We start from the raw sequence: 23362 nt of genomic DNA on the forward strand, positions 1-23362 counted from the left end.
TTGCCTCCCAATAAGCACTTCTTTAATGTCAATAGCTTGACAGTAAGCTCTTATAGAGCTTCACAGATGCTCAGAGCATGATTATGGCCTCCCAATACCAAATTTAGAAGTTGAGTGTGGGGGCTCTGTCTGACTCTGTATTGAGAGAAGCTTTTCATGCTTCTTCTCCATGTTTACAGAAGAATATCCTTGAGTCTTAAACACAAGGTAGTCCTCATTCAATTGAAGGACTAACTCTCCTCTGTCCACATCAATCACAGCCCTTGCTGTGGCTAGGAAGGGTCTTCCAAGGATGACGGATTCATCCTCCTCCTTCCCAGTGTCTAGGATTATAAAGTCAGCAGGAATGTAAAGGCCTTCAACCTTCACTAAGACATCCTCTACAAGTTCATAAGCCTGTTTCATTAATTTGTCTGCCATCTCTAGTGAGATTCTTGCAGCTTATACCTCAAAGATTCCTAGTTTTTCCATTACAGAGAGTGGCATGAGGTTGATATCTGACTCCAGGTCACACAGAGCCTTTTCAAAGTTCATGGTGCCTATGGTGCAAGGTATTAAGAACTTTTCGGGATCCAGTTTCTTTTAAGGCAATGTCTGATGAATCCATGCATTCAATTCATTGATGAGCAATGGAGGTTCATCCTCCCAAGTCTTATTACCAAATAACTTTGCATTCAGCTTCATGATTGCTCCTAGATACTAAGCAACTTGCTCTTCAACAGTGTCTTCATCCTCTTCAGAGGAAGAATATTCATCAGAGCTCATGAATGATAATAGTAAGTTCAGTGGAATCTCTGTGGTCTCTGTATGAGCGTCAGATTCCTTTGGTTCCTCAATAGGAAACTTATTATTGGTTAGTGGACGTCTCTTGAGGTCTTTCTCACTAGGAATCACTGCCTTTTTACTCTCTCCAGGTTTGGCCATTTTGGTTGTAGTTATGGCCTTGCACTCTCTTTTGGGATTCTCTTCTGTATTGCTTGGGAGAGTACTAGGAGGAGTTTCAGTAACTCTTTTACTCAGCTGACCCTCTTGTGCCTCTAAATTTTTTATGGAGGACCTTGTTTCATTCATGAAACTGAGAGTGGTCTTAGATAGATTAGAGACTATGTTTGCTATGCTAGAGATGCTCTACTCAGAATTCTCTGTCTGTTATGGAGAAGATGATGGAAAAGGTTTGCTATTGCCAAACTTATTTCTCCCACCATTATTGTTGTTGAAGCCTTGTTGAGGCTTCTGTTGATCCTGCCATGAGAAATTTGGATGATTCCTCCATAAAAGATTATAGGTGTTTTCATAGGATTCTCCCATGTAATTCACCTCTTCTATTGCAGGATTCTCAGGGTCATAAGCTTCTCCTTCAGAGGAGGCTTCTTTAGTACTACCGGATGTAGCTTGCAATCCAGTCAGATTCTGAGAAATCATATTAACTTGCTGAGTCAATATTTTGTTCTGAGCCAATATTGCATTCAGAGTATCAATCTCAAGAACTTCTTTCTTCTGAGTCATCCCATTATTCACAGGATTTCTTTCAGAAATGTACATGAACTGGTTATTTGCAACCATCTCAATGAGTTCCTGGGCTTCTGCAAGCAGAATGGTCTAATGACATCTTGGACAATTCAGACAGACCATCATAGAATATACATATGATACTTCATTCTGGAAGCATGTTAGAAGGACACCTTTTGGTTAATTGCTTGTATCTTTTCCAAGCTTCATAGAGGGATTCACCTTCCTTTTGTTTGAAGGTTTGAACTTCCACTCTGAGCTTGCTCATCTTTTGAGGTGGAAAGAATTTGGTCAAGAAAGCATTGACCAACTTGTTTCAAGAGTTCAGGCTTTCTCTAGGTTGTGAGTCTAACCATATCCTAGCTCTGTCTCTTATAGCAAAAGGGAAAAGCATAAGTCTGTAGACCTCGGGATCAACCCCATTGGTCTTAACAGTATCACAGATATGCAAAAATTCAGCTAAGAACTGATGAGGATCTTCTGATGGAAGTCGAAACTTGCAATTCTGCTGCATTAGAGAAACTAATTGAGGCTTAAGCTCAAAGTTGTTTGCTCCAATGGCAGGAATTGAGATGATGGATTAGGATTAATTAAACTCATTTGACTCATTTGACTTTCTTGTTTGATGGGGATGACAAAGTAGACTTGCTCTTTGTAATTATCATGTTGTGGTTAGTAACAAGGAAAATGATCCTCAACTATCAACCATTGCCAAGGTCTTTTTACAGTTGAATTTTCTTTTCATTTTCTCTATTTTTCACTATTTTTACGTTCTGGGGAGTGTGAGGGATTGAATTATTTATTTTGATACTTTAGAAAAAATTCAAGCTCAAATTCTAGGATTTTTAACCCATGTTCATGTGGAATGAGGTAAGAGAACTCTTTCTCTCTATTTTTCTCTAATTTATGTGAAACCCTAGCATGAACATAGTAAAAATTGCATGAAAGTAGATTGAATAGCATTTGTTGAAGCTTGGATTGGTGATGAATTGATTGAGGTTTGGATTTGCCAAAGAGAAAGGCTCAAGAGATTAGGACCGTCCTCAAATATGGTACGACTTTCGATTTTGGATAATTATTATGTAATGCTATGTGAAATCCTAGCCTAGTTGAGATGAGAATATTGTTGGATTATTGTTGTTGATGATGGTTTAATGAATTTGTTTTGTTTGCATTATGGAAATTAGGATGGCCTATTGTTAAATTGTATGTTTGATTTGTATGTTTGCCTATTATTGAGAGTGTGTCTTGTGATGGTTAATTGGTTAGATTGTTGAGAATGAGATTGGTGATACTTAATTGCGAAATTGTTGGGAATGAAACTTTGATGAATGCAAAATTAAACTTTCATTGATATCGGTTGGTAAATTGTGTAAGGAATGAGATAAGATTAATATTTGGTGAATTATTTAGTGAAGAGTCAGAAGGGGATAAGGGTGATACTAATGAGTATGATTTAGGCTTGAAATTGGATAAGTTGATACATAATGACTGCAAATTGGTAAAATTGGGAATTTCCTAAGTGGTGCAGAAAATTTTGCATGGCAGATTTTGGCCCAACTTTGGAGGGCCATAACTTGGCGCTCGAAACTTGAAAATTGATGAAACTTATTTTAAAATAAAATTCAGGATGTCTATTTTATCATCTTCGAAGAACGGAAGCAAAACAATTTTTGAACTTAAAGTTATGAATTCTTGAAGTTCAGATGTCGATGTTCAAATTTTGCAAAATATTAGAATTTATGCTGGTGTGCGTGCACCTAGGGTGCTGCACGCGCACTAATCAGAGGAAAATTCCAGGCCTGTGCAGGCGCACCAAGCCATTTTTTAAAAAACGCTGATTTTGAGCAGTTTAAACTATCATTAGTTAAACTGCTGATTTTGAGCCATTTTTTGGATCCTATTGAAAACCCTCAGGTTCTCAGCCGTTGTTGTTATCTTATTTTCAGATAGTATCGCAACGCACCTTGGTGAGAGTGTGGGATTCAGATGACGAAGCGCAGAGGATTACTTTTTGGGGATTTTATTTTGACACTAGAGTTCTCTTCCCCTTTTGAAATTGTATTGTATATGACTTTAATTCCTCTTTATTGAGTTAAGAAATTAACTAACTTAATTGATAATGACAAATATTATTTTATTGGGTGATTAATTAGTTTTGAATGTATTTGGTTAAGTGTTGCAGGTCATAAATCAAAGAATCAGCAGCCCAATTGGAAGGAAACAAAAATAAGTTTATTGGTGAATATCTAACCAACAAAGCCCAAAGTCACTAAGCAAAGAAACCAAATGGGCTGAGAAGTAAAAGAAGAAAATCCAAGCCCAAGTTGATCCTACCAAGCTTCTCATACAAGATTGGTATCTTCACTCTCTCTTATTGCTCCGATCAACAACAAAACACAAAAAAGAGAGCTTCGTCCTTCCTACTCATTTCATCACAGAAATAATGAGAAAGCCTAATCACATAGGCCTCAAATTTGATGAAGTGATCCCATATTCATAAGCAAGCCCATTAGGTGATCCAAGTCCATTCCTTATCTAACTTAGTGGCTAACCAAGTAACTAAAGTTCATTTGCATATGAACTAATCCATTCTCCACGGAACCAACTCTCTATTCTCGTTCTTCTCCTTTCTCACCCATGCATGACAAGATGGCTATGCTAGGGTTCACATCCTAGAAGAAAAGAAGAGTTCCAGGTCACAAGCTTGGTCTTTCGAACAATACACAAAGAAGAAAAAAAAAGAAGAAGCTTCTTGAAGAAAAGGTCAAATCAATGAAGCCAAAAGCAAAGGGCTCCTCTAGCTTAATCAGAAGATAAAGGTAGAATGTTTCCACTTATATGCATGTTGATAGCTTGATTGAAACCCACCTTCTTCTACTCATACCCATTTCTGGTAAAATGAAAAAAATGGATGTTATGGAGTTCTGCTGTGGATCAACGGTCAAGAAAGGAACTTGGAGCCAAAGCAAAAATAAATGGTTTAGATTCAAGTTTACCTTCGAAACTTGTATCTTTGCTGATCTAAGGCTTTCGGTCAAGCAAAAAAGGGTCTGTTCCAGCATTCCATTTTTGGAGGTAAATGGAAGAAAGTGAACGGCTGGGTTGGTGAAGCACATTGCTCAAGGGTTGACCTAGGAAGAGCAAGCAAGCTACATGCAAGGAGATAATAGAGGATTTTTTTCTTTCAGAACTAAGGAGAAAAAACCAGAGTTTGGTGAGTTGTGTTCGGTGAAGAGTTCCCTAAAGAAGTTCCTCTACTTGGATAATGCTTTCTTTCAAAGAAGCATTCAACCAATACTGAAGAGCTAAATCAGAGGCTTGCAAATCTGGTTTATCACATAGCAAAGAGGCTGTTGATGAGTAAATCTCCTTCATGTTTTTATAGATTGTATTTTACTTTTCAGTGTTTATCTTTCCGTAATTTCTTGGGTAAAAAGGCATATTGAGAGAGCTCAAGTAAAAGCCTATGATACACTTGAGAGAAAAGCCTAGAGTTATTTCAGATTTCTTTATGTATGTCTGTGTCTTGTATCTTGTACCTGTGAGGTATCCCTTTCTTAGTTGGTTAGCACTAAGAGTGAAGAGTTAGGTATTAGCATAGCCAATGTCAAGTTAGGTTAGAACTTGAGTGTGAAAGGATTGTGTCAATCCTGTGGAATTGGGGTATATAATACTTATAACTGTAGTAGAAATTCCTCCATTGTTGTGGAGGAGACTGGACGTAGGTTGCATAGCACATGGCAACCGAACCAGGATACATGCTGGTGTTAGCTTCTTTCTTCTCTGCTATGTTATGTTTTTTGATATTCATGAGACAAAAAGAAATTGTCTCATAACAAAGAGGATGTTGATGAGTCAATCTCCTTCATGTTTTTACAGATTGTATTTTACTTTTCAATGTTTATCTTTCTATAATTTCTTAAGTGAAAAGGCAAATTAAGAGAGCTCAAGTAAAAGCCTATGAGTGGAAAGAGGTTGAGTGATACATGGTGCACGAAATTGTGATCACACTTTTCACAACTCCGCACAACTAACCAGCAAGTGCACTGGGTCATCCAAGTAATACCTTACGTGAGTAAGGGTCGATCCCACGGAGATTGTCGGCTTGAAGCAAGCTATGGTCATCTTGTAAATCTCAGTCAGGCAGATTCAAATAGTTATGGGATTTTGATAATTAAAAGACAGATAAAACATAAAATAGGATAGAGATACTTATGTAATTCAGTGGTAGGAATTTCAGATAAGCGTGTGGAGATGCTTTCCTCCTTTTGAATCTCTGCTTTCCTACTGCCTTCATCCAGTCATGTGTACTACTTTCCATGGCAAGCTGTATGTTAGGGGATCACCATTGTCAATGGCTACCATCCGTCCTCTCAGTGAAAATGGTCCAGCTACGGGTAACATAGGGCTAATCATCTGTCGGTTCTCGATCGTGTCGGAATAAGATCCAATGATCCTTTTGCGCACTTTCACTGCGCCCAGCATTCGCGAGTTTGAAGCTCGTCACAGTCATCCCATTCCAGATCCTACTCGGAATACCACAGACAAGGTTTAGACTTTCCGGATCTCAAGGATGCAGCCAATTGATTCTAGCTTATACCACGGAAACTCTGATCTCACGGAATGGAAGGCTCTGTTGTCAGGAGAGGAAACCATATGTCGTGGACCAAGAGGCCAAGAGATATACATTCAAGCTTGTTTTCAGGTAGAACGGAAGTGGTTGTCAGGCTTACGTTCATAGGTGAGAATGGTGATGAGTGTCACTTGATCATCACATTCATCATGTTGAATTGCGAATGGATATCTTAAAACAAGAATAAACTTGAATTGAATAGAAAACAGTAGTAATTGTATTAATTCATGAGGAACAGCAGAGCTCCACACCTTAATCTCTGAGGGGTAGAAACTCCACCGTTAAAAATACATAAGTGATAATGGTGTTCATTGGTTTCGGCCCCAGAGGGGGAACCAGAATAACCAAGATGTCTAATACAATGAGAAGAAGTAATATTTATACTAAAACTAGTAGCTAGGGTTTACAGAAAATGAGTAACTAAGGTAGATAGTGCAGAAATTCACTTCTGGGGCCCACTTGGTGTTTGCTTGGACTGAGCATTGAAGCTTTCACGTGCATAGGCTTTTCTTGGAGTTAAACGCCAACTCTGGTGCCAGTTTGGGCGTTTAACTCCATCTTTTATGCCAGTTTTGGCGTTTAACGCCAAAAAAGAGGTCTCTGACCAGCGTTTTGATGCCAATTTGGGCCATCAAATCTCGGGCAAAGTATGGACTATTATACATTGCTGAAAAGCCCAAGATGTCTACTTTCCAACGCAATTAAGTGCGCGGCAATTGAACTTCTGTAACTCCAGAAAATCCACTTCGAGTGCAGGGAGGTCAGAATCCAAGAGCATCTTCAGTCCTCTTTCAGCCTCTGAATCAGATTTTTGCTCAGGTCTCTCAATTTCAACCATAAAATACCTAAAATCACAGAAAAACACACAAAATCATAGTAAAGTCCAGAAATGTGATTTTTTCATAAAAACTAATAATGATATATTAAAAACTAACTAAATCATACTAAAACTACCTAAAAACAATGCCAAAAAGCGTATAAATTATCCGCTCATCACAACACCAAACTTAAATTGTTTCTTGTCCCCAAGCAACTGAAAACAAAATAGAATAAAAAGAAGAGAATATACTATAAATTCCAAAATATCAATGAAGCTTAGCTCTAATCAGATGAGCGGGACTAGTAGCTTTTTGCTTCTTAACAGTTTTGGCATCTCACTTTATCCTTTGAAGTTCAGAATGATTAGTGATGAGCGGATAATTTATACGCTTTTTGGCATTATTTTTAAGTAGTTTTTAGGATGATTGAGCTACTTTTAGGGATGTTTTCATTAGTTTTTATGTTAAATTCACATTTCTGGACTTTACTATGAGTTTGTGTGTTTTTCTGTGATTTCAGGTAAATTCTGACTGAAATTGAGGGATTTGAGCAAAACTCTGAAGAAGGCTGACAAAAGGACTGCTGATGCTGTTGGATTCTGACCTCCCTGCACTCGAAATGGATCTTCTGGAGCTACAGAACTCCAAATGGCGCGCTCTTAACGGCGTTGGAAAGTAGACATCCAGGGCTTTCCAGCAATATATAATAGTCCATACTTTGTTCGAAGAATGACGACGCAACTTGGCGTTGAACGCCAAGTACACGCTCCTTTCTGGAGTTAAACGCCAGAAAAACGTCATTATCCGGAGTTGAACGCCCAAACACATCATAACTCGAAATTCAACTCCAAGAGAAGCCTCAGCTCGTGGATTGATCAAGCTCAGCCCAAGCACACACCAAGTGGGCCCCGGAAGTGGATTTATGCATCAATTACTTACTCATGTAAACCCTAGTAGCTAGTCTAGTATATATAGGACATTTATCTATTGTATTAGACATCTTTGGTCTCAGTTTTGTTTTATTCTTCATCCTAAGAGACTATTGATCACGTTTAGGGGGGCTGGCCATTCGGCCATGCCTGAACCTTTTGCTTATGTATTTTCAACGGTGGAGTTTCTGCACACCATAGATTAAGGGTGTGGAGCTCTGCTGTACCTCAAAGATTAATGAAGTTCTATTTTCTTTTATTCAAATCTCTCTTGTTCTTATTCCAAGATATTCATTCGTACCCAAGAACATGATGAAGGTGATGAGCTAATAACTCTCATCATCATTCTCACTTATGAACGCGTGTGATTGACAACCACTTCCGTTCTACATGCAACAGAGCTTGAATGTGTATCTCTTAGATTCCCCAACAGAATCTTCGTGGTATAAGCTAGATAGATGGCGGCATTTATGAGGATCCGGAAAGTCCAACCTTGTCTGTGGTGTTCCGAGTAGGATCCTGGGAATCCGGAAAGTCTCACCTTGTTTGTGGTATTCCGAGTAGGATTCCGGTAATGAATGACTGTGACGTGCTTCAAACCTGTAACCTGCTGGGCGTTAGTGACAGACGCAAAAGAGGGATTCTATTCCAGTAGGGGAGGGAACCAACCGGTGATTGGCCGTACTGTGACAGAGTGCGTGAGCATTAGCTTTCACTGCGAGGATGGGATGTAGCTATCAACCATGGGTGATGCCTCCAGACTGGTTAGCTGTGCGAGTGACAGCCGCATAGGATATTTCCCCGTGAGGATGAAAGTAGCCACAGTTGATGGTGAACCCCTATACAAAGCTTGCCATGGAAAGGAGTAAGAAGGACTGAGTAGAAGCAGTGGGAGAACAGGCGTCCGTGAGCTCTACAGCACCTCCATTCCGCTTATCTGAAATTCCTACCAATGAATCTACATAAGTATTTCTATCCTTTTTATCATTCCCTTTTATTTACAATCCAATAATCACAATTACCCTTTAATCTCCCTAACTGAGATTTACAAGGTGACCATAGCTTGCTTCATATCAACAATCTCTGTGGATTCGACCCTTACTCACGTAAGGTTATTACTTGGACGACCCAGTACACTTGCTGGTTAGTTGAACGGAGTTGTGAATTCAAGTTAAGAAAATAAACAGTGCCCTAAGGGTATATTCATACTAAAGCTCAAAAGATAGAAGAACATAGTGATCACAATTTCGTCCACCAAGTTTTTGGCGCCGTTGCCGGGGATTGTTCGAGTATGGACAACTGACGGTTCATCTTGTTGCTCAGATTAGGTAATTTTCTTTTCAAAAATCTTTTTCAAAATTTTTCTTTTGATTTTCGTTTTTTTTTCTTCACATTATTTTCGAAAAAAAATTTAATAAAAATAAAAAAAAATTAGAAAATCATAAAAATAAAAAATATTTTGTGTTTCTTGTTTGAATCTTGAGTCAAATTTTAAGTTTGGTGTCAATTGCATGTCTTAAAAATTTTTTCTTGCATTTTTCGAAAATCCCATGCATTCATAGTGTTCTTCATGATCTTCAAGTTGTTCTTGATAAGTCCTCTTGTTTGATCTTGATGATTTCTTGTTTTGTGTTGTTTGTTGTTTTTCATGTGCATTTTTGCATTCATATTTTCCATGCATTAAAAATTTCTAAGTTTGGTGTCTTGAATGTTTTCTTTGCATCAAAAATTTTTTAAAATTATGTTCTTGATGTTCATCATGATCTTCAAAGTGTTCTTGGTGTTCATCTTGACATTCATAGCATTCTTGCATGCATTCATGGTTTTGATCTAAAAATTTCATGCGTAAAGTATTTTTGTTGTTTTTCTCTCTCTTAATTAAAAATTCAAAAATAAAAAAAATATCTTTTCCTAAATTTCCTCCAAAATTTCGAAATTTTGGGTTGACTTGGTCAAAAATTTTCAAAATTAGTTGTTTCTTACAAGTCAAGTCAAAATTTCAATTTTAAAAATCTTATCTTTTCAAAATCTTTTTCAAAAATCATATCTTTTTCATTTTTTTTATTTTTCGAAAATTTCAAAAATATTTTTCAAATTATTTTCAAAATCTTTTTCTTATCTTTATGTCATTTTTTCGAAAATCCACTAATAATTAATGTGATTGGTTCAAAAATTTGAAGTTTGTTACTTTCTTGTTAAGAAAGGTTCAATCTTTAAATTCTAGAATCTTATCTTGTAGTTTCTTGTTAGTGAAGTAAATAATTTCAAAATTTTTGAATTAAATCTTTTTTATCTTTTATTTGATCTTTTTCAAAAATTTTATCTTTTTCAAAATTTGATTTTCAAAAATATCTTATCTAACTTACTATCTTCTTATCTTTTTCAATTTTGATTTCAAATCTTTTTCAATCAACTAACTAACTTTTTGTTTATTCCTTATCTTTTTCAAAACCACTTAACTACTTCTCCCTCTTCTATTTTCGAAAATATCTCTCTCTTTTTCAAAAATTCTTTTTAATTAATTAATTGTTTCATGTTTAAATTTTAATTATAATTTATTTCTAATTTTCGAAAATCACTAACTTTTTTTCAAAATTATTTTCGAATTCTCCCTCCTCTTTTCTTCTTATATTTAATTATTTAATTACTAACACTTCTCTTCACCTCTCTCCATCCAAAAACCGAATCCATTCTTCATTCTTCTACCCCCTTTCTTTTTCTACTAACATAAAGGAATCTCTATACTGTGACATAGAGGATTCCTCTTTCTTTTCTTGTTTTCTTCTCTTTCATATGAGCAGGAACAGGGATAAAGGCACTCTTGTTGAAATTGATCCAGAACCTGAAAGGACTCTGAAGAGAAAATTAAAAGAAGCTAAATTACAACAATCCAGAAGAAACCTTCTTGAAATTTTCGAACAAGAGAAAGAGATGGCAGAGGAAAATAATAATAATAATGCAAGGAGAATGCTTGGTGACTTCACAAAGCCAACGTCCAAGTTTGATGGAAGAAGCATCTCCATTCCTGCCATTGGAGCCAATAACTTTGAGCTTAAGCCTCAACTAGTTGCTTTAATGCAACAAAACTGCAAGTTTTATGGACTTCCATCTGAAGATCCTTATCAGTTTTTAACTGAATTCTTGCAGATCTGTGAGACTGTAAAGACGAATGGAGTTGATCCTGAAGTCTACAGACTCATGCTTTTCCCTTTTGCTGTAAGAGACAGAGCTAGAGTATGGTTGGATTCACAACCCAAGGATAGCCTGGACTCATGGGATAAGCTTGTCACTGCATTCTTGGATAAATTCTTTCCTCCTCAAAAGCTGAGCAAGCTGAGAGTGGATGTTCAAACCTTCAAACAAAAAGATGGTGAATCCCTCTATGAAGCTTGGGAAAGATACAAGCAGCTAACCAAAAGATGTCCATCTGACATGTTTTCAGAATGGACCATATTAGATATATTCTATTATGGTCTCTCTGAATTTTCGAAAATGTCACTGGACCATTCTGCAGGTGGATCTATTCACCTGAAGAAAACGCCTGGAGAGGCTCAAGAACTCATTGACATGGTTGCAAACAACCAGTTCATGTATACTTCTGAGAGGAATTCCGTGAGCAATGGGGTACCTCAGAAGAAAGGAGTTCTTGAAATTGATGCTCTGAATGCCATATTGGCTCAGAACAAAGTGTTGACTCAACAGGTCAACATGATCTCTCAAAATCTGAATGGACTGCAACATGCATCCAACAGTGCTAGAGAGGCAGCTTCTGAAGAAGCTTATGATCCTGAGAACCCTGCCATGGCAGAGGTTAATTACATGGGTGAACCTTATGGAAACACCTATAACTCATCATGGAGAAATCATCCAAATTTCTCATGGAAGGATCAACAAAAACCTCAACAAGGTTTTAACAATGGTGGACGTACTAGGCTGGCCAATAGCAAGCCATATCCATCATCTTCTCAGCAACAGACAGAGAATTCTGAACAAAATACTTCTAATTTAGCCAATATAGTCTCTGATCTGTCAAAAGCCACTTTCAGTTTCATGAATGAAACAAGATCCTCCATTAGAAATCTGGAGGCACAAGTAGGCCAGCTGAGTAAGAAAGTCATTGAAACTCCTCCCAGTATTCTTCCAAGCAATACAGAAGAGAATCCAAAAGGAGAATGCAAGGCCATTGACATAGTCAATATGGCCGAATGCACAAGGGAGGAGGAGGACGAAAATCCTAGTGAGGAAAACCTCCTGGGACGCCCCTCAAGCATGAAGGAGTTTCCTATTAAGGATCCTGAGGAATCTGAGGCTCATCTAGAGACCATAGAGATTCCTTTGAATCTCCTTCTGCCATTCATGAGCTCTGAAGAATATTCATCCTCTGAAGAGAATGAAGATGTGACTGGAGAGCAAGTTGCTCAATATTTAGGAGCTATCATGAAGCTGAATGCCAAGCTGTTTGGTAATGAGACTTGGGAAAGTGAACCTCCCTTGCTCATTAGTGAACTAGATACTTGGATTCAGAGAACACTACCTCAAAAGAAACAAGATCCTGGCAAGTTCTTAATACCTTGCACCATTGGCACCATGAGCTTTGAAAAAGCTCTATGTGATCTTGGGTCAGGGATAAATCTTATGCCACTCTCTGTAATGGAGAAGCTGGGGATCATTGAGGTACAACCTGCTTTGTTCTCATTGCAATTGGCAGATAAGTCAGTGAGGCAAGCATATGGATTAGTAGAGGACGTGCTAGTAAAGGTTGAAGGCCTTTACATCCCTACTGATTTCATAATCCTAGACACTAGGAAGGAAGATGATGAATGCATCATCCTAGGAAGACCTTTCCTAGCCACAGCAGGAGCTATGATAGATGTCAACAGAGGTGAGTTAGTCCTTCAATTGAATGGGGACTACCTTGTGTTTCAGGCACATGGCCATCCCTCTGTGACAAAAGAGAGTAAGCATGAAGAGCTTCTCTCAGTTCAGAGTCAAGAAGAGCCTCCACAGTCAAACTCTAAGTTTGGTGTTGTGAGGCCACAACCAAACTTTAAGTTTGGTGTTCAAACCCCATATCCAAACTCTAAGTTTGATGTTGGGAATACCACACTTAAGTTGACCTGATCATCTTGTGGCTCCAAGAGAGCCACTGTCAAGCTATTGACATTAAAGAAGCGCTTGTTGGGAGGCAACCCAATTTTATTTATCTAATTTTATTTTATTTTGTTTCTTTGTTATTTTTGTGTTTTATTAGGTACATGATCATGAGGAGTCACGAAAAAAATAAAAAAAAATTAAAAATAGAGTCAAAAACAGAAGAAAAAAATTTTCACCCTGGAGGACGCACGGGCTGGCGTTCAACGCCCAGAAGGTGCATCTGGCTGGCGTTCAACGCCAGAACAGAGCATCTTTCTGGCGTTGAACGCCCAAAACAAGCAACAACCTGGCGTTAAATGCCAGGATGCGCACACAGAGGACAATCTGGCGCTGAACGCCAGAAACAAGCATGAAACTGGCGTTCAACGCCAGAAACATGCATTACATGGGCGTTTAACGCCCAAAACATGCACCAATGGGCGTTTGAACGCCAGAATGATGCATGAAGGCATGTTACATGCCTATATGGTGAAGGAATGGTATTTGTTTTCACCTCAGGATCTGTGGACCCCACAGGATCCCCACCTCAGGATCTGTGGACCCCACAGGATCCCCACCTACCTTTTCTTTTAATCCTAATCACACTCCCCCAATCCAAATCTCATTCTCAATATCCACTCTTCCCCCATACACCCCACCTACCTTTATAATTCAACTTCTCCTTCCCACCCAATCCCACCCATATAGCCAAATCCATCTCCCCTCACTCACCTCCATTCTCTTCTTCTTCTTCTACTCTTCTTTTCTTTTTGCTCGAGGGCGAGCAATATTTTAAGTTTGGTGTGGTAAAAGCATAGCTTTTTTTGCTTTTCCATTACCATTAATGGCACCTAAAGCCAGAGAAACCTCAAAGGGAAGACAAAAAGCTTCCACCTCTGAGTCATGGGAGATGGAAAAATTAAAAATATAAGCCGTCATAGCTCAGTGGTAGAACATGTGGCTGCAAATCAAGAGATCCCTGAGATACCTCAGGGGATAAGTTGTCCTCCACACAAATATTGGAAGCAACTAAGGGGAGGAACACAAAAATTACTATGAATCATTCAACAAGAAGCAAGGAAGAGACATAGAGGAGCTCAAAGAGCACCATTGGACCTTCAAAAAAGTGCCACCCTCACTCAGGTGGATTCATTCCTTGCTCTTTATTTCTTTCTGTTTTCGTTTTTTAATTACTGTGTTTATCTATGTTTTGTGTCTTTATTTCATGATCATTAGTATGTAACCATGCCTTAAAGCTATGAATAAAATCCATTAGTCCTTCACCTCTCTTAAAAGAAAAATGTTTTAATTCAAAAGAACAAGAAGTACATAATTTTCGAAATTATTATTGAACTTAGTTTAATTATATTGATGTGGTGACAATGCTTTTGTTTTCTGAATGAATGAATGAACAGTGCATATGTCTTTTGATCTTGTTGTTTATGAGTGTTTAAAATTGTTGGTTCTTGAAAGAATGATGAACAAAGAGAAATGTTATTGATGATCTGAAAAACATCATGAAATTGATTCTTGAAGCAAGAAAAAGCAGCAAAAAAAAAAAAATTTGGCGAAAATTTTAAAGCAAGGATCCAAGGCTTTGAGCATCACTGGATAGGAGGGCCCAAGGAAAATAAATCCAGGCCTAAGCGGCTAAATCAAGCTGTCCCTAACCATGTGCTTGTGTCATGAAGGTCCAAGTAAAAAGCTTGAGACTGAATGGTTAAAGTCGTGATCTAAAGCTAAAGAGTGTGCTTAAGAGCTCTGGACACCACTAACTGGGGACTTTAGCAAAGCTAAGTCACAATCTGAAAAGGTTCACCCAGTTATGTGTCTGTGGCATTTGTGTATCCGGTGGTAATACTGGAAGACAAAGTGCTTAGGGCCACAGCCAAGACTCATAAGTAGCTGTGTTCAAGAATCAACATGCTTAACTAAGAAAGTCAATAACACTATCCCAAATTCTAAGTTCCCCCAGAGACGCCAATACCTCTAAACTACAAAGGAAAAAGTGAGATGCCAAAACTGTTCAGAAGCAAAAAGCTACAAGTCCCGCTCATGTAATTAAATTAATATTCATTGATATTTTGGACTTTATAGTATATTCTCTTCTTTTTATCCTAATTGATTTTCAGTTGTTTGGGGACAAGCAACAATTTAAGTTTGGTGTTGTGATGAGCGGATAATTTATATGCTTTTTGGCATTATTTTTAAGTAGTTTTTAGGATGATTGAGCTACTTTTAGGGATGTTTTCATTAGTTTTTATGTTAAATTTACATTTCTGGACTTTACTATGAGTTTGTGTGTTTTTCTGTGATTTCAGGTAAATTCTGACTGAAATTGAGGGATTTGAGCAAAACTCTGAAGAAGGCTGACAAAAGGACTGCTGATGCTGTTGGATTCTGACCTCCCTGCACTCGAAATGGATCTTCTGGAGCTACAGAACTCCAAATGGCGCGCTCTTAACGGCGTTGGAAAGTAGACATCCAGGGCTTTCCAACAATATATAATAGTCCATACTTTGTTCGAAGAATGACGACGCAACTTGGCGTTGAACGCCAAGTACACGCTCCTTTCTGGAGTTAAACGCCAGAAAAACGTCATTATCCGGAGTTGAACGCCCAAAACACATCATAACTCGAAATTCAACTCCAAGAGAAGCCTCAGCTCGTGGATTGATCAAGCTCAGCCCAAGCACACACCAAGTGGGCCCCGGAAGTGGATTTATGCATCAATTACTTACTCATGTAAACCCTAGTAGCTAGTCTAGTATATATAGGACATTTATCTATTGTATTAGACATCTTTGGTCTCAGTTTTGTTTTATTCTTCATCCTAAGAGACTATTGATCACGTTTAGGGGGGCTGGCCATTCGGCCATGCCTGAACCTTTTGCTTATGTATTTTCAACGGTGGAGTTTCTGCACACCATAGATTAAGGGTGTGGAGCTCTGCTGTACCTCAAAGATTAATGAAGTTCTATTTTCTTTTATTCAAATCTCTCTTGTTCTTATTCCAAGATATTCATTCGTACCCAAGAACATGATGAAGGTGATGAGCTAATAACTCTCATCATCATTCTCACTTATGAACGCGTGTGATTGACAACCACTTCCGTTCTACATGCAACAGAGCTTGAATGTGTATCTCTTAGATTCCCCAACAGAATCTTCGTGGTATAAGCTAGATAGATGGCGGCATTTATGAGGATCCGGAAAGTCCAACCTTGTCTGTGGTGTTCCGAGTAGGATCCTGGGAATCCGGAAAGTCTCACCTTGTCTGTGGTATTCCGAGTAGGATTCCGGTAATGAATGACTGTGACGTGCTTCAAACCTGTAACCTGCTGGGCGTTAGTGACAGACGCAAAAGAGAGATTCTATTCCAGTAGGGGAGGGAACCAACCGGTGATTGGCCGTACTGTGACAGAGTGCGTGAGCATTAGCTTTCACTGCGAGGATGAGATGTAGCTATCAACCATGGGTGATGCCTCCAGACTGGTTAGCTGTGCGAGTGACAGCCGCATAGGATATTTCCCCGTGAGGATGAAAGTAGCCACAGTTGATGGTGAACCCCTATACAAAGCTTGCCATGGAAAGGAGTAAGAAGGACTGAGTAGAAGCAGTGGGAGAACAGGCGTCCGTGAGCTCTACAGCACCTCCATTCCGCTTATCTAAAATTCCTACCAATGAATCTACATAAGTATTTCTATCCTTTTTATCATTCCCTTTTATTTACAATCCAATAATCACAATTACCCTTTAATCTCCCTAACTGAGATTTACAAGGTGACCATAGCTTGCTTCATATCAACAATCTCTGTGGATTCGACCCTTACTCACGTAAGGTTATTACTTGGACGACCCAGTACACTTGCTGGTTAGTTGAACGGAGTTGTGAATTCAAGTTAAGAAAATAAACAGTGCCCTAAGGGTATATTCATACTAAAGCTCAAAAGATAGAAGAACATAGTGATCACAATTTCGTCCACCAATTAGCATCGATTAGGAACTCAGAAATTAGATAGTGTTATTGATTCTCCTAGTTCAATACATTGATTCTTGAACACAGCTACTTTATGAGTCTTGGCTATGGCCTTAAGCACTTTGTTTTCCATTATTACCACCGGATACATAAATGCCACAGACACATAACTGGGTGAACCTTTTCAGATTGTGACTCAGTTTTGCTAGAGTCCCCAGTTAGAGGTGTCCAGAGTTCTTAAGCACACTCTTTTTGCTTTGGATCACGACTTTAACCACTCAGTCTCAAGTTTTTCACTTGGACCTTCATGCCACAAGCACATGGTTAGGGACAGCTTGGTTTAGCCGCTTAGGCCAGGATTTTATTCCTTTGGGCCCTCCTATCCATTAATGCTCAAAGCCTTGGATCTTTTTTACCCTTGCCTTTTGGTTTTAAGGGCTATTGGCTTTTTCTGCTTCATTTTTCTTTTTTGCCATTTTTTTCGCAAGCTTTGTTATTCACTGCTTTTTCTTGCTTTAAGAATTAATTTCATGACTTTTCAGATTATCAATAACATTTTTCTTTGTTCATCATTCTTTCAAGAGCCAACAAATTTAACATTCATAAACTTTACTATAAAAAATATGCACTCTAACCATCCTCTAACCATACTATGGATCATGATAGCCTGACCCAGAGTTACTTCAGATCGGTTGCTAGTAGGAATAATAGAGCGTTGGATGAACTCTAACCATCCTCTAGCCACGGGTTTAAGGTCATGCCTTCTCAATTGAACCAGCTTGCCTTTGGAGTCTCTTTTTCACTGAGCTCCTTCCACACATATGTCCATGAGGACTTGGTCTAACCTTTGATCAAAGTTGACCCTTCTAGTGTAGGGGTGGTATGCGAAATTGTGATCACGACTTTTCACAACTCAAATAATCCCTAGTAATGGCCCCAAAGACTTGGTGCTCAATACCATGGCATAAACACAACTTCGCACAACTAACCAGCAAGTGCACTGGGTCGTCCAAGTAATAAACCTTACGCGAGTAAGGGTCGATCCCACGGAGATTGTTGGTATGAAGCAAGCTATGGTCACCTTGTAAATCTTAGTCAGGCAGACTCAAATGGGTATGGATGATATATGAATAAGACATAAAGATAAAGATAGAGATACTTATGCAATTCATTGGTGAGAACTTCAGATAAGCGTATGAAGATGCTTTGTCCCTTCCGTCTCTCTGCTTTCCTACTGTCTTCATCCAATCCTTCTTACTCCTTTCCATGGCAAGCTGTATGCAAGGGTTTCACCGTTGTCAGTGGCTACCTCCCATCCTCTCAGTGGAAATGTTCAACGCACCCTGTCACGGCACGGCTATCCAGCTGTCGGTTCTTGATCATGTCGGAATAGAATCCAGTGATTCTTTTGCGTCTGTCACTAACGCCCCACAATCGCGAGTTTGAAGCTCGTCACAGTCATTCAATCATTGAATCCTACTCAGAATACCACAGACAAGGTTTAGACCTTCCAGATTCTCTTGAATGCCGCCATCAATTCTATCTTATACCACGAAGATTCCGATTAAAGAACCCAAGAGATAAACATTAGAGCCTTGTTTGCTTGTAGAACAAAAGTGGTTGTCAGTCACTTGTTCATAAGTGAGAATGATGATGAGCGTCACATAATCATCACATTCATCAAGTTCTTGAGTGCGAATGAATATCTTGGAATAAGAACAAGCTGAATTGAATAGAAGAACAATAGTAATTGCATTAATACTCGAGGTACAGCAGAGCTCCACACCTTAATCTATGGTGTGTAGAAACTCCACCGTTGAAAATACATAAGAACAAAAGTGATCATTGGTTTTGGCCCCAGAGAGGGAACCAGAAGAACCAAGATCTGATCTAAGATCTAAAGTGATCAAAAGATGAAAAATACAATAGTAAAGGGTCCTATTTATAGGGAACTAGTAGCTTAAGAATTACAAAGATGAGTAAAAGACATAAAAATCCACTTCCGGGCCCACTTGGTGTGTGCTTGGGCTGAGCATTGAAGCATTTTCGTGTAGAGACTCTTCTTGGAGTTAAACGCCAGCTTTTGTGCCAGTTTGGGCGTTTAACTCCCACTTTGGTGCCAGTTCCGGCGTTTAACGCTGGGAATTCTGAAGGTGACTTTGGACGCCAGTTTGGGCCATCAAATCTTGGGCAAAGTATGGACTATCATATATTGCTGGAAAGTCCAGGATGTCTACTTTCCAACGCCGTTAATAGCGTGCCAATTGAGCTTTTGTAGCTCCAGAAAATCCACTTCGAGTGCAGGGAGGTCAGAATCCAACAGCATATGCAGTCCTTTTCAGTCTCTGAATCAGATTTTTGCTCAGGTCCCTCAATTTCAGCCAGAAAATATCTGAAATCACAGAAAAACACACAAACTCATAGTAAAGTCTAGAAAAGTGAATTTTAACTAAAAACTAATAAAAAGTATACTAAAAACTAACTAAATCTACTAAAAACACACTAAAAATAATGCCAAAAAGCGTATAAATTATCCGCTCATCAAGGGGCATGCATCTCCTTGCATCATTGGAAAGTTGAATGCCAACCTTTCATTTTCTAGACTGAAGTCTAAGTATTTCTCCCGAACCATTGTGAGCCAATTCTTTGGGTTCGGGTTCATACTTTGTTCATGGTTTCTAGTGATCCATGCATTAGCATAGAACTCTTGAACCATTAAGATTCCGACTTGTTGAATGGGGTTGGTGAGAACTTCAAAACTTCTTCTTCGAATCTCATGTCGGATCTCCGGATACTCATTCCTTTTGAGCATGAAAGGGACCTCAGGGATCACCTTCTTCTTGGCCACAACTTCATAGAAGTGGTCTTGATGAACCTTTGAGATGAATCTCTCCATCTCCCATGACTCGGAGGTGGAAGCTTTTGCTTTTTCTTTCCTCTTTCTAGAGGTTTCTCCGGCCTTAGGTGCCATAAATGGTTATGGAAACACAAAAGCAATACTTTTTTCACACCAAACTTAAAAGGTTTGCTCGTCCCCGAGTAAAAGAAGAAAGAAGGACAGAGAGGATGAAGAAATGAAGGAGAAGGAGGGTGAAGAAAGGTTCGGCAAAAGAGAGGAAAAGTGTATATGATGTGTGAAAATGAAGGAGGGATATGGGGTTTTTATCGGAGTGGAAGGAGGGGTAGGGTTCATGTATTAGGGGTTGGGGTTGGGAGGGAAAGTGTTTGAATTTGAATAGTGAGGTAGGTGGGAGTTTTGGGGAAGAGTGGATGGATGTGATTGGTGAAGTGGTGATGGGGAAGAGAAATTGAGGTGATTAGTAAGGGGTATTTGGGGAAGGGTATTATTGGAATGTGTGAAGAAGAGAAAGAGTGAGTTAAGGTAGGTGGGGATCCTGTGGGGTCCACAGTCCTGAGGTGTCAAAGAGTTTTTATTCTTGCACCGTTTTGGTGTGTAAACACCCCTTTGAGTGCCAATCCTAGCGTTAAATGCCAGGTTGCTGCCCATTTCTGGCGTTTAATGCCAGCTTTTCTTCCTTTTCTGGCGTTTAATGCCAACTCTATGCCCTTTTCTGGCGTTAAACGCCAGTCTAGTGCCCTTTTCTGGTGTTAAACGCCCAGAATGGTGCCAGACTGGGCGTTTAACGCCCATTCTGCTACCCTTACTAGCGTTTAAACGCCAATAAGCCCATCATCTAGGGTGTGCTATTTTCAATGCTGTTTTTGATTTTTGCTTTTATTTTTGTGACTCCACATGATCATCATCCTAAAGAAAATATAAAATAACAATGGAAAATAGAAATGCAACATAGATAAGTAAAAATTGGGTTGCCTCCCAACAAGCGCTTCTTTAATGTCAATAGCTTGACAGTGAGCTCTCATGGAGCTTCACATATATTCAGAGCATGGTTGGGGCCTCCTAACACCAAACTTAGAGTTTGAATGTGGGGGCTTTGTTTGACTCTGTATTGAGAGAAGCTTTTCATGCTTCTTCTCCATGTGTACAGAAGGAGATCCTTGAGCCTTAAACACAAAGTAGTCCTCATTCACTTGAAGGACTAGCTCTCCTCTGTCTACATCAATCACAGCCTTTGCTGTGGCTAGGAAGGATCTTCCAAGGATGATGGATTCATCCTCATCCTCATCCTTCCCAGTGTCTAGGATTATGAAATCAGCAGGGATGTAAAGGTCTTCAACCTTTACCAAGACATCTTCTACAAGTCCATAAGCCTGTTTCTTTGATTTGTCTGCCATCTCTAGTGAGATTCTTACAGCTTGTACCTCAAAGATCCCTAGTTTCTCCATTACAAAGAGTGGCATGAGGTTTACACTTGACCCTAGGTCACATAGAGCCTTCTCAAAGGTCATGGTGCCAATGGTGCAAGGTATTAAGAACCTTCTGGGATCCGGTTTCTTTTGAGGTATCTTCAGCTGAGCCAAGGCATTTAGTTCATTAATGAGCAATAGAGGTTCATCCTCTCAAGTCTCATTACCAAATAATTTGGCATTCACCTTCATGATTGCTCCTAGATACTGAGCAATTTGCTCTTCAGTAGTAGGAATGGTAATAGAAAGTTCAGTGAAATCTCTATGGTCTTTAGATGAGCCTCAGATTCCTTTGGTTCCTCAGGTGGGAACTCCCTAGTGGTCAGTGGACGTCCCATGAGGTCTTCCTACTGGGAATCACTGTCTTTCCCTCCTCTACAGGTTCGGCCATGTTGGTCATGGTTATGGCCTTGCACTCTCTTTTTAGATTCTCTTCTGTATTACTTGGAAGAGTGCTAGGAGGAGTTTCAGTAACTCTTTTACTCAGCTGACCCACTTGTGCTTCAAAATTTCTAATGGAGGACTGTGCCTCAGTCATGAAATTGAGGGTGGTCTTAGATAGATCAGAGACTATGTTTGCTAAGCTAGAAAGGCTCTGCTCAGAATTCTCTATCTATTGCTGAGAAGATGATGGGAAAGGCTTGCTATTGCCAAACTTGTTTCTCCCACCATTATTGTTATTGAAGCCTTATTGAGGCTTTTGTTGATCCTTCCATGAGAAATTAGGATGATTCCTCCATGAAGAATTGTAGGTGTTTCCATAGGGTTCTCCCATGTAATTCACCTCTTCCATTGTAGGATTCTCAGGGTCATAAGCTTCTCCTTCAGAGGAGGCTTCTTTAGCACTGCCAGATGCAGCTTGCAATCCAGTCAGATTCTGAGAAATCATATTGACTTGCTGAGTCAATATTGTCTTCTGAGCCAATATGGCATTCAGAGTATCAATCTCAAGAACTCATTTCTTCTGAGTTGTCCCATTGTTCACAGAATTTATTTCAGAAGTATACATGAACTGATTATTTGCAACTATTTCAATGAGTTCCTGGACTTCTGCAGGTGTTTTCTTCAGATGAATAGATCCACCTGTAGAATGGTCCAATGACATCTTGGATAACTCAGACAGACCATCATAGAAGATACCTATCATGCTCTGGTGCGCGAAATTGTGAACAATACTTTTTCACAACTCTCATAATCCCCGGTAATGGCTCCAAAAACGTGGTAGCTCAATACCATGGCATTACACAACTTCGCACAACTAACCAGCAAGTGCACTGGGTCGTCCAAGTAATAAACCTTACGCGAGTAAGGGTCGATCCCACGGAGATTGTTAGCATTGAAGCAAGCTATGGTCATCTTGTAAATCTTAGTCAGGCAAACTCAAATGTATATGATGATGAACGAAAATAACATGAAAGATAAAGATAGTGATACTTATGTAATTCATTGGTAGGAACTTCAGATAAGCGCATGAAGATGCCTTCCCTTCTGTCTCTCTGCTTTCCTACTGCCTTCATCCAATCTTTCTTACTCCTTTCCATGGCAAGCTTGTGTAGGGTTTCACCATTGTCAATGGCTACCTCCCATCTTCTCATTGAAAACGATTGCATATGCTCTGGTCACAGCATAGCGGAATTCATCTGTCGGTTCTCAATCAGGCCAGAATAGAATCCAGTGATTCTTTTGCGTCTGTCACTAACGCCCCGCCCTCAGGAGTTTGAAGCACGTCACAGTCATTCAGTCATTGAATCCTACTCAGAATACCACAGACAAGGTTAGACCTTCCGGATTCTCTTGAATGCTGCCATCAGTTCTCGCCTATACCACGAAGACTCTGATCTCACGGAATGGTTGGCTCGTTTGTCAGGCGAGCACTCGGTTGTCAGGCGATCAACCATGCATCGTGCAATCAGGAATCCAAGAGATATTCACTAAGCCTCAGATGCTTGTAGAACAAGAGTGGTTGTCAGTCACTTTGTTCATGAGTGAGAATGGTGATGGGCGTCAATCATCACCTTCATCATGTTGAAGA

At 39.3% G+C, this 23362-nt stretch overlaps 1 non-coding gene across 1 annotated transcript; it reads left to right on the forward strand.

The window, feature by feature from the left end:
- Window positions 1-1663: 1663 nt before the first annotated feature.
- LOC130952568 (small nucleolar RNA R71) lies at window positions 1664-1771 on the forward strand. Its single transcript, XR_009074747.1, has one exon. It is a non-coding gene; the product is annotated as a small nucleolar RNA R71 (small nucleolar RNA).
- The last annotated feature ends 21591 nt before the right edge of the window (window positions 1772-23362 follow it).

Source organism: Arachis stenosperma, chromosome 9 (assembly GCF_014773155.1).
Source record: "Arachis stenosperma cultivar V10309 chromosome 9, arast.V10309.gnm1.PFL2, whole genome shotgun sequence".
NCBI lineage: Eukaryota > Viridiplantae > Streptophyta > Magnoliopsida > Fabales > Fabaceae > Arachis > Arachis stenosperma.